A 12,292-nucleotide genomic window follows, 5' to 3' on the forward strand; every position below is an offset into this window, starting at 1 on the left:
CATGATGACAGGTCATTAGGTCTTTACTCTGTCGTGTAATTGCCTATGATCTCTAAACTACACTGTAAAAACTTCATGAAGCTCAGTTTTATGACTTGAAAAGACATGACAAACATTCTCAAAAGAGAATAATAATAATAATAATAATCAGGAAATATACTATTACAATGTGACACGCAAAATTTTAGAGACTTATTTTTATATTTCCTTGAGCAGTCATTTCTGGACCAGGTATACATCATCACTGGGTTTATTGTTATAGTTTTTTTTTTTACATTTTTGTTCAAGAAACCAGTCTTCTTTTTCACATTTTCAATAAAATCTGTGATACATGTTATTATATATCAAATATAATTCTCATTCGGCAATAACACACAAAGTGTGCTCAAACATACAAATCCACATGACATGGTACCATTTTTTTCTTGTCTGCTTCTAATATATCTAATTTCACTTAACTAAACAGACTGAATTAGCTTCCATCCATCATCACTGGCTTCCTATTCAGCACATGTACTGCATAGGGGGTGAATCACTGCACAAGCTTCCAAATACATATCCATGATGATGATGATGATTAAATAAGAGACATAATAATGCTCTGAATCTTAGGCCACACTTTCTCACCGACTAGGAAAGAGCATGCCTCACAAAATTGTGAATTGTAAACCGGCAAAACCATGATCAGATGTTAGGATCTATGACACTTTGTGAAAAGACAAGAGAAACTCTATCACCACAGCCGCATATAAAACTCAGCACCCGGTCCAATGTTGCTATTTTCTTACTGTTTGGGGATGTGATAATTCTTTTTGTTCCCCTGCAAAATAAGAAAATTAACCCCACAGAAACAAGGATTCACTTACATAATTCTATTTCAATATCTTTCTTGTCAAAAATAATTAAGCATCATGAGCAACAAAATAATGAAAGGATCCATGGGTCCACAAATACAATCAATATGATGCACCCAAATCTTGTGAACTTGCACAGGAAGGTACATAATGCTTTTAAATTGCCATGTGAATCTGATCAGGACCCCATTACACAAAAATGTATTAGGATAACAACTCTTGCTGGCATGGGAACTTCCATAGCAACAGCCAATCAGGAAGCTGGATATTTGACATTTTCATGACAAATGCTATTCCAGCAAGAGCTGCTATCACATCAACTTGTCATGAAATGGGGCCCAGAAGACAACACTATCAGGTGATGCTAAATTGAAATCTACCTCTCAGTACTCAAACCCAATTCTATATGCTAGAAGGTGACAAATTTTCACTGCAGCTGACATGACGACTCCATATTACAACTTTTCACTTAGAGATGTACATTAAAAAGTAATTACAAAGACGGTTTCAACTCCAGGTACCTGGTAGAAGCCCCAAGCATTTATAAAAAGAAAGAAAGAAATGAAAGAAAGACACTTGATGCACTCTTTTGATGCCTATTGCAGTACTATGGCAGGAAACAGCTTAAAACAAAATCTGACACGCCAGATCTACTTAAATGATCCTCGTAACTCATCCACAGTTTGACAGAGTAGACATTGCCCGAGAACTCTGTCTTTCATGTGACACCCATAAACTTTGCAATAACTGGAAGACACCTTCAGCACTCAGAATTGAAGTCACTAGCAACTAGAAGCACTATCACGTAGCATCAGTCATGGTTCATAACACAATCTAAACCAAAGTCCTCTTTGTCAGTTTTGTAAACAGCACAAGTCTATGTACGTTCTGGCAGTTACAAGTATTTGCACTTTGTGTATTTTATTTCTACTATACATGATACAGCATTGAATTAATACCCACTGCAAATTAATATACCCTAACAAATCAAAATCAAAAGCAATTTTTCTAAAACTATGTCTTCGTAAAAAAAAAAAAAAAAAAAATGTGTATGAGTTTTGATTGGGCAGTGACTGCTGTCACACAAATAAAACAAATAGCTTATCACTGTTTCCATTGTGTAGTACTTTAACAGCTTTCTTCCATCATAATGAAAAAGAACAAAGCAATAATATGGTGTTACTGAATTGTAAAGGATGTGTAACAGTGGTTTAAAAGAAGAAGAAAAATTCCCAACCCCTCCCCCATCATAGTGAGTTGCTTTACAGGACTAGCCATTTAATTTGACAGTACTTGACCTCCCACGAAAGAGAGAAATAGAAAAAAGAAATATTTGACAAAAATCAACACTCAGAATCACTGGTAGAGTGTCTAAGGCATTGACTTCACTGTAAAGAAGGACACTTTTTCTTTTTTAACTGAAAAGAAGTGACCAATCAGAGAAAACTTTCCTGCATATACAAAGAAAGCTACTGCTCGGCAAAGTTTCCGAAAGTATGGACTATAGAGGGAAACAATGAAAATTCATGCGTCAATTAATCATTCAGCAGTGAAGAGGTTCCCAACATTTCACTCACAAAGAATAAGATGAATTTGTATATGTGCTGGCAGACTATAGGGAATTTGCAACTGCAGGGTTTCTTTTTGCTGAGTCAACTGCAGCATTTATCAGCATTTGAAACCAGAAACATCAATCCCACTCTCGGAAATGAAAGAACTTTTCCTTTAAAGTTTCTTATGAGAGACAGGCAACTTTTTGCAACTGAAACTGCTATCAGATGACTTTTTTTTAGGGGGTGGGGGTGGGGGAGGGGGTGGATGCTGTTTTGTTTTTGTTTTTGTTTTTGCCAGAAACCACTTGGATAATATCTTTGACAACTTCCTGACATTTAAATGTTCATCACTGCTAATGCAGCTGTCCAATATCCATTGTGTCTTGACTGATTCATCACTTTGTACTTCACTGCATTCACCCAACCCAGGTATTAGCTTTTTCTTTGGGAGTAATACAATTCTGGCTGATGTCCCATATACTTGGCAGCACAAAATGAAATCCCATCATTCAATCTAAATATAGCTTAACAAACCATAAATTAACCCGTTGAGGACGGACTGATTTAGCTACAACACGCATTTCCCATAGACACTTGCCCGAGTATAGTCGGGACTCGTCCTCACAAAATGAAATCCCATCATTCAATCTAAATATAGCTTAACAAACCATAAATTAACCCGTTGAGGACGGACTGATTTAGCTACAACACGCATTTCCCATAGACACTTGCCCGAGTATAGTCGGGACTCGTCCTCAATGGGTTAAAGGACATTCGATAAACATGTATGTTTTAGTTGTGCCACTTTAATAAACGACTCACATGTTAATGAAAAATTGGAAGGGCTTGCATTAAGCCGTTTACGACATAAAACTAAGATGTTGGGAAGGAGTTTGAGAACAAACTTTTTCTTTATTGATACTTTGTGATACAATTTTTCTACCTCTATTATGACTGCTCTACCAAGTAGAGTCAACAGATTGCTTAAAGCTACACATCATATATTTTCTGACAGCTCCACAGCACCAGCAAAAAAAGCCTTTGGAGTAGAAACTGCAAAGCATCATCATTGTACAGGACATGCCATACACTATGCAACATAGCAAGGCCACAAACAGAAATATGTCACACACCAATAAAATTCAAAAGAGCAATTCTATGAAGTTTCCACCGACTGTGTCCCTGTATGATCACCTGTGATTTAATACCATCACGAAGGAAAAGTGGGAGGGGGGACTTATATATCATCAATATACATACATGTTGGGTTTTTTTTTTTTTGCTTTGGTCTCAATCTGTAGAGCAAAATGTTGAGCAAAGCCCAAAGCCATCTGTGAGCCACATCTGCCCATACAACAGGTTGTAATACTCACAATATGCAACCATATGTTAGATGTCCAAGGAGTGCGGCGGTCTGGTGTGTATTTTTGTACAGAGAAGCAGCATCGCCTATTGCAATCCAATTGTGAAAGAACCTCTGCTGAACATGAGCAAGTCATTGAATGCATTGCATCCACAATGCTACAGAAAGTGGATGGTCTCCGAGACAGAGATACGTGTTTAAAGTGAGCTCCTGGCATGCCTTCATGCTAGATTCCTTGACTCCAGACTAACTCGGGGAAAATGACATAGTGCCAGTCTGCAGACCACATATCATATCTCCCAAGCACTGGTGTACCAAATTTGAGTGGACTTACATATTTGTGTGATACATCTTTAATGAAGTACAGTCTAACCTCTCCTATCCGGACATGCCGGGACCGGCGCTCATCCGGATAAGGGATTTGGCCGAATATGGGAGACTCACAGCTCCCTACCCAGTGGTAGCTACACATGTACACTGTACACGTAACCTATTGCAGGTAGCATAAGTTATTATACTGCAGTGATTTGAAGGTAGTGAATGTCTGAATGCATATTATCATTTAAATGAAACATAAATGTGGATGTAAAGTGTATGTTAATTATTTTGGGAATAATATGTAATTCATGCAAGCTTGTGTAGTAATTTTGTTTGAGTTTAAAATCCCCACTTTTCCCCGTAATTATTGGATTGGAAAAAAAAAATCATGCCGAGATTGCATTCTGATAATAGTGAGATCCAGATAAAGGGAGGCCAGATAGGAGAGGTCGGACTGTAGTAAAAAATAAAATCTATGAGTGTCTCGTTGTCTGTTTTACTCACACTGAGCTAACTCTGAAAAAAAAAAATCAATCAATGAAAAAAGGGGTCAAAGCGACAGAAAGAGCTGTTGCATTTCTTGATCTTGTCCACATTAATTTCCCTGAATCAATTTTGTCGAGCTATGTCATGAAGTTAAAAGTACCACAGTAAACTTTCCCTGAAGCTAGCTACAAGGTTTCCATGGAAGAAGCATTTCCCTGGTCAGATCTATTCATCATGGAGCACGATGCTGACATCCTTGCAAAGCTGACATGACACCTTGCACACATGACCACCAGCACTGTTTTGTCCATCACCGGTCAGCAGCACCACTGCCATCTGCTAGTCCACATACATTTTGTGTCGACACACTGGACATGTCCCAGACTGTACATGTGGAGAAAGAAAGAAAGAAAGCGATACATGATTATACACCACTGTAAGAACATTAAAAGACCACCAGTTCAGTGTTTATCTACAATGTTGATGCTACAATCATAAGTTACATCAGTAGCTATTTGCGGACTTATTGTACATACCACTTATTCATTTCGGCAAAGGGTTGGTACTCCTCTCCCTCCATTTCTTGTCCATCCAACCCCCCCCCCCCCCCATCCCCATCCCCATCACACTTGCATGCCATCTTGTTGTCAGTGATATAATCCCAGTCAGTCTGGGTGTCCTTTGTGAATTCTGTATTAAAGGACAAGTCCGCCTTCATATGCATGTGGATTAAGGGAATGCAGCAATATTAGTACATCGTAGAAAACATCAGTGAAAGTTTGGGGAAAATGGGACAATCCGTTCAAAAGTTATGAATTTAATTTTAAAGTATCTGCGCAGTCACGGCTGGATGAGGAGACTACCACAGTGTATGATGTCACATGCGTACAACGATATAAGGAAAATATAAAGAGAATTTCAGAAAATTTTTATTTTTTGAAAAAAAATGCATATTTCCTCTATTATTCCCCTACCTTCTGAAAGAGGCAAGTCAAGTGTTCTTTTATTATGCGAGACAAGTGAAAATATGTTGAATTTTCTTTGTTTTCTTTATATTGTTGTACACATGTTACATCACAAGCTGTAGTTGTCTTCTCATCCAGCACTGACTGAGCAGAAACTTCAAAAATTCATAACTTTTGAACAGGTTGTCTCACTAATGTGTTCTACTAATATTGCTGCATTCACTCAATCCACATGTCTATGGAGTTGGACTTGTCCTTTCAATTTTATAGTCTGGGGTTTAATGACACCCTCTCACAACTTGAAACAAACCAGACATGCTGAAATTTCAGTATATGCGAGTCATACACATTGCAAGGTGACTTCTCCTTCAATTTACATACACTTTGTGATTAAATGACATGTTATAATTTACATCATCATAAGGACAGAATGTTCACATTGATTTGCTCTAAATTATTTGCTTCATAGTTAATCAGGAAAACAAACTCAGCTGGAAAGGCAATGCAGTGAGAGAAAGACTGCAAATCTCAGAAATCTGCATCCTTTTTGGATATAATTCCCTTTTCATTTCTCTTGTGAAAATGAAAAGGAACAAGCAGTCATTTTCTCAAAAGACTTTTTTTTTCTTTTGTGAAAGAACACAATGAACAACTTGGAATTTGTAAGGCGTTAACACAATGGAAAACACGTCTCCTTACAAAATATGGAGGGAAGGGATTTCTGATATGCTTTACACAGATCACCATTTCTCATCACAGAAGCAAATCAAATGGGGTTTTCTGCAGGATGTAGGTAATGATTTATAGTTTCATATCCTGAAATTGCATTTTGATTGATTCACTACTATTTCAGATTATCATTGCTCACAATCACATTGTATTTTTTTTTTGGGGGGGGGGATAGAGTATTACACATTTGGGTACATTGTCAGGTGTTAATTTTGCAAGCATCAGGCAACTCTCAAAATTCGCAAAAATAAAAACAAGGCAACATATGCTGCATCAGTGTTTGGATCTTGCCTTTGATATTCAGTTTCACAGGCATTGTGCAGGTTGAGGAACACTGATTGAGCAAGTACCCCCCCCCCCCCACCCGTCTTTTCCTTCTTCTTTCAACTCTACTTTGTATTATGCTGATTTGTGTGCGCTAGCTGTACTTCGGAGTTATTGTGTTGTGAAACAGAGACACCTGGATTAAATACAGTGCACTCCCGTTACAACGAACACGGTTATAACGAAATTTCATTATAACGAAATAAAACCTCTGGTCACAAAATTATCACCATTAAAGTTTATGGTACAAAATTCGCTTATAACGAACACGGTTATAGCGAAATTTTCGTTATAACGAAGTCTTTTCCGAGCCCCACTGACAAAGAAAAACAAAAGAAATGTGCTTCGTTATAACGAAAGGTAGATCGCTTTCGAAAATACGTAGCGGAACAAGCATTTTTATAGCGTCTCTACATGGGAGAACGCTTCACATCACCGTGTGTTTGCTCCGTGTGTATCAGTTTTAAATGTAATATTTAAACGAAATTAAAAAGGTACCATCCTATTTCACATTGCTTTCCAGTGTACGATGAGTATTCGACAAACCTAGAATATAATACTATGCGTGATATCCTTGTTTTTTTTTATATATTGTGTTTGTTCGGTTATAACGAAATTTCGTTATAACGAAAGAACACCGCCGGTCCCGAGCATTTCGTTATAACGGGAGTGCACTGTACTAGGAATTTTCCCCAAAGTTTAGACTGTCAATCACAAAAGAATCTGTGTCACAGTCAGTCAAACATAAACAATACAGTCATTAAAGTGCAGGAATTACAGTGTATATGAAGTGTCTGAAGCCTTGAATTTGCTGAGGCGTGGATCCGTGTGACCCTGTCAGCACTGTCAGTTGACAGGATTTGGGGGTGGCTTGGGCGAGTAAGTTTTCAATGAAGTGGAAAGGTCGGGATTCATGCTTACTTGTACAATGTACCATTCATTTTGCACCCACTCATGACCATAACATTCTATTCAACTGGCACAGAATACCTTTTTCACATGGGGGCTATACAATATACCATCAGCACTTGCTGATGACTAGGAATAACCTGTTCCTCTCGCAATTCTCCAAGAGCCTTCAATGCCCCAAAACAAGATTCTTTTTGTATAAAGTAGACAGAGAACGGACAGCTTTGTAATCCTCTGTGCAAAAGCAGTCAAGCGATGCATGTATTTTCCTTTTCACCACATAGCTATATACTTCTTCATACAAATTTCTACAGGATAACAAGTGTACATGCTGGAATAAGGTATATTGAACATCACTATCAACTGCATGTTCAATCAAACAATGCAAAATATCAATCAGGCATGAAGTATGAATACAGCGTGCACTGATGGGCACCTGAATGGGGTCAGCAAAAGTCAAAATCTAGTGAGCTCAGCCTTGATAGCTGCATACTTTTCATTCAAGTTTTGTAAGATAACAATTAAGCACACTAATATGCTGGAATAAGGTAAATTGAAAGAAACTATGCAGTTTTGAAACAGAAAGCTAACAGATTGATAGAAGAAACTCTAATATTTTGAATAATGTCAGTTTTCTGGGCAACATAACACAAATAAACATGAATTTAGATCACAAATGCAGAGACACACTCGTCTACATTTTGGGAACCTGGGCCCTGTTGCATAAAACCCTTACCGCTGGACTTACCGCTCCTTTCTAGCGGTAAGTCTTCAAATTAGCGGTAAATCTTATAATCCTTGATGCTGATTGGCTGTGACGTCTAATTTTGACGGTAGTTACCATTGAAATTCAATGGTAAGTTTTATGCAACGGGCCCCAGGTTCCCATTTATCAGTTGATGCCACAAGAACCTGGTATTCAGGTGCCTGTAAGGAAAAGGCTAGCAACAACAACATCAACAACTAATCACAATCTCAGAAATTATTTCATTCCCCAATTGCTAGATAAAAGTCTGACAACTTCTTGCCATCTCTAAGCACACAGTTGGCAAAAGTTCACACAGTGTCTCTCAGGGCAGGGTTTGTATCTGTAATACTGAAAATCCACAAGCAAGCAAGCAGGTTGCTATAGCAATGATGTACATGTATAATCACAGCATTGAAAAAAAAATCACAAATTGCATACTTCATGTTAAAACAACCCCCCCCCAAAAAAAAAAAAAAAAAAAAACCAAAACAAAACAAAACAAAACAAAACAAAACAAAAAACAAAAAACAAAAAACAAAACAAAACAGAATTTCGTGAATGAAAAATTGAAGAAAAAAAATTACACTTACCTTCTTCAGCCAGATGGTAATGCAATTATTATGGAAAATATGTTTGCATGGCAGACGGTCCAGAACCTCCTCAATCTCATAGTCACAGTGGCAAATGGCACAGGATGCATCTTCCACTGCATGGGTGGGGAAGACAAATGGGGAAAGAATTTTTTGTTGTTACTGCTTTAAAATCTGGATTTTCATTCTTTCACTCATTTATCAAGACCAGAATTGCTTCCTTGCTGTGTAGTATCATTGTGATATTACAGTGTACATTTTCAAGACGGAGCATTTTGTGAAACTCAAATACAGTGGACTATTGTTATACCAAAGTCCTCGGGACTGGCAGTTTTCTTTTGTTATATTGAAATGTTGTTCTAATTGAACAAATAAACAAGATCTAACAAACATAGAGCAGATAATGTTGCAGCCTGAAATTTTACTTCATTGTAACCAAAATTTCGTTATAACCGTGTTCGTTACAACAGGAGTGCACTGTAATCCCCACATTCTCCTGCAATGCATTTGAACAGGCAGGCTCTGATGATATTTTGATGTAAGCATCTCAACATACACAAAACACTTAAATTCTTTCACTTTTTAGCACAGCATAATAATGCAGAGATCATACTACAGATTAGGTGATTGAATGTGAAAGTGGTACCACATATTTCTCACTTTCAACTGCAAATACATGTTTTGCAGCTTAACCCGTTGAGGACGGGCTGATTTTGCTACAACACACATTTCCCATGCACAATTGCCCGAGTATGATCCTAAAACATTTCCTGTATGTTGCAATTTCAAAACCTGCCGGGGGTTTAACCCTATTCCCCCCCCCCCCACCCCCACGTTTCACATGATTATTCTGCAATTTATGACTTTTTCTTTCACGTATCGCGCAACTTTTGAGACCAAATTTGTCGCTCCTGGCAATATCGTTTTGAAGCCACGCCCCTTTGAAAAAAATTTGTCGACTCAAAAATTGCTCAAAAACGTGATTTTGTGTACAACTCCAATGTAAATTGTGTTTTTGCAATTAATTTATATTAGAGGTGGGCTATAGAGGGTGACATTTTCAGAACATGCTCATCACACCTTAGATTGATGACTTTTTGCCTACTGACACCATTTTTGAAAAAAAGAACGAAAAAAATGCAAAATCCGGGGTGCCCCGGTCGAAATCGTAAAAAATCCAAGATGGCCGCCGTTTCAGCTTTAAAAAGACATTTTTGGCTATAACTCGGCTATTTTTTGGTCTATTGTGATGATTTTGGTGTCTAACCCCATGTTTTAGGGGTCAAAGAAATGGATTATCATGATAATTTTAGTGTAAAACCTAAGCTTCTACATGAAACTAACCTTTTACCCATATTTAGGGTTAAATTTCCTTCTCCTTTACCCCTATGTGGATATTCTACAGCATCTGAATAAGATCCCGATATTTGGAAACGTAAGACGCATATGTAATTATGATGATTATTGGGCAATTCTATCTATGTAAGATATCTTATTATCCATCCTGAATTTCGCGTGCGTGTTTACAAGTCCAGGAGGCAACTTTTGTAATTCAGTTTGTCTGATTCTACCTTATCAAATTAATCTCACCTTAAGTATGGTATACGTCAGTTTTACATGTTTACAGCTATTGTTAGTGAAACACCCTCCGAGATCATAACAATTCCTTCTCCGTTTGTTTGTTTGTTTGTTTGTTTGTTTTTACTTTAGGTCAGGCACTTCATGAAAAGTAAACATACTGTTGTGCCACAAGCTAATGTGGTACTGTAATGGTATACCACGTCTACTAATCAAGCAGTGTGCAGTGAACGATTTACGCATATTTTACCGGCTATGTTAATTGTGCGTGGTACTTTATATTAAAAATAACAATAATACAGTGCTTATAAATACCGCGTATATTACTACTGTAGTGTCTCTACGCGCTTAGAAACATGTCATTTGAGCTATAAAGTTGCTGAGAGGTAATGGTATATAATTTTGGAAAAATGAATTGAACTTTGTGTAATAAAACCAGCTTTAGGTGGCATCACGTGTAAGTTAGAACTTCTGAATACATCTCTTTGTTTGGGTGTGTATAGGTTTATAATAGAGTCGTTATTTTAAATGGTTATATTATATTAGCGCATCTAAAATTCCGGAAGAAGCATATGAAGTACATAAAGAGATTGATCGCAAAACGGGTGAACCGCCATTCGTTAACTTTGAAAAATGAGTCCATTACAAGACAGAAGAAAGGAAAACCTTTCCAGTGATACCACACTGGTTACAAAACAAGGAAATGAGTCCATTACAAGATAGACCAAAGGAAAACCTTTCCAGTGATACCACACTGATTACAAAACAAGTGAAAGAGTCCATTACAAGATACCGAAGGAAAACCTTTCCAGTGATACCTCACTGGCTACAAAACAAGGGAATGAGTTCATTACAAGATAGACCCAAGGAAAAACTTTCCAGTGATACCTCACTGGTTACAGAACAAGGGAATGAGTCCATTACAAGATAGACCACAGGAAAACCTTTCCAATGATACCTCACTAGTTACAAAACAAGGGATGAGTCCATGACAAGATAGACCACAATGAGTCCATTACAAGATAGAAGAAGGAAAACCTTTCCAGTGATACCTCACTGGCTACAAAACAAGGAAATGAGTTCATTACAAGATAGACCCAAGGAAAAACTTTCCAGTGATACCACACTGATTACAAAACAAGGAAATGAGTCCATTACAAGATAGACCACAGGAAAACCTTTCCAGTGATACCACACTGATTACAAAACAAGTGAATGAGTCCATTACAAGATACCGAAGGAAAACCTTTCCAGTGATACCTCACTGGCTACAAAACAAGGGAATGAGTTCATTACAAGATAGACCCAAGGAAAAACTTTCCAGTGATACCTCACTGGTTACAGAACAAGGGAATGAGTCCATTACAAGGCCTCAATCGCAAATAATTATGTCAAATTAAAGAGAAGGAATTTCACTCGTTTTGCGATGAAACTCTGCTGATGTATCTTATGTAACAATTAGATGTATTCTGACTATGTAAGAGGTTTAATCATCAGCTTAGAATTTCGTGTGAGTGCCTGGAAGTCCAAGAAGCGATTTCTATCATTCTATTTGTCTGATTCTACTTCATTAATTAAAGTCACCTGACCTTTATGTAGCATATAATTCATCAGTTTATCCTGTTTACAACAATATGTGAGTATGTGTATAAGTAACACACTCTCGAATAATATATCAATTTTTTTCTCTGTTTCTGAACGTATCAGCCATATCATGACGAGTATAACGTAACGTTGTGACAGACGCGAATATAGTATACTGCAACAAAAATGCTTTGACCATTTACCATAGTGTGCAGTGAATTAACGCAAATTTTACAAGCTGTGTTGATAGTGCTTGCTACTTAACATAAGTGTTATTTAACATCGTTATTT

Source organism: Diadema antillarum, unplaced genomic scaffold (assembly GCF_040938485.1).
Source record: "Diadema antillarum isolate AM-2024a unplaced genomic scaffold, OU_Dant_1.0 seq00000580_RagTag, whole genome shotgun sequence".
NCBI classification, from domain to species: Eukaryota; Metazoa; Echinodermata; class Echinoidea; order Diadematoida; family Diadematidae; genus Diadema; species Diadema antillarum.